The 905-nt window shown below is 43.3% G+C and overlaps 1 protein-coding gene across 2 annotated transcripts in view; it reads right to left on the bottom strand.

Annotated features, from left to right (window-relative positions):
• Positions 1-905, bottom strand: part of ankrd6b (ankyrin repeat domain 6b) — a 34,785-nt gene that overhangs the window by 11,503 nt on the left and 22,377 nt on the right. The gene's annotated exons all lie outside the window — the stretch shown is intronic.

Below are 905 nucleotides of genomic sequence, written 5' to 3' on the forward strand. Positions count from 1 at the left end.
GGGAGCAGTTGGGGGTTCGGTGCCTTGCTCAAGGGCACCTCAGTCGTGGTATTGAAGGTGGAAGAGAGCGCTGTACATTCACTCCCCCCACCTACAATCCCTGCCGGACCTGAGACTCGAACTCGCAACCTTTGTGTTACGAGTCCGACCCTCTAACCATTAGGCCACGACTTCCCTTCCGTTTGTAGAGTAATTTACAACAGCTTCGAACGCGGCTCAGCCAATCAGAAGCTGCATCCCAAATGACGCACTATACACTATGCACTCATACACTATGTACTCAATCATGTAGTGTATGAATTATATAAGGCTATTTTGTCATGATAGTCTGATAGCCCCTCCCCCTTCGTTACATAATTAAAGCTGCGACAGTTGAGTGCATGAAGTGTCCAACATTCCACACTTCTTTTTCTGGTTATTTAAGTGCATCATCCGGGTGTTTAAAGTGCACTTTTTCTTTTTGAAATTTTCAGTGTGAATGCACTACTTGCACCATTTATAACTGCAAAATGTCATAGAATAGTGCATAAGTACGCAATGCTTAATTTTGTTCAGACTGTGCTGTAAAAATGGCAATTAAAGAAAAACACTTAAAGGGTTGGTTGATTGCGATTTCACTTTTTTAACGTTAGTTAGTGCGTAATGTTGCTGTTTGAGCATAAACAATATCTGCAAAGTTACGAAGATGAAAGTTCAATGCAAACGGAGATATCGTCTTTTAAAATTCTGGCAGTTTAATGCCTACAAAAACGGCTGGTAGGGACTACAACGAGTTACTTCCCGGGTTCGTGACATCACAAACCCAGATAAACCCCGCCCTCGGGAAAAGGCAACAAAGGGGGCGAGGCCATGCTGCGCTGCTTTAGAGAAGAGGAAGAGAAAACTAGAGGTACACGTAAAAATCT

This window comes from Sinocyclocheilus rhinocerous, unplaced genomic scaffold, assembly GCF_001515625.1.
Source record: "Sinocyclocheilus rhinocerous isolate Xijiao unplaced genomic scaffold, SAMN03320098_v1.1 scaffold819, whole genome shotgun sequence".
Classification (NCBI taxonomy): domain Eukaryota; kingdom Metazoa; phylum Chordata; class Actinopteri; order Cypriniformes; family Cyprinidae; genus Sinocyclocheilus; species Sinocyclocheilus rhinocerous.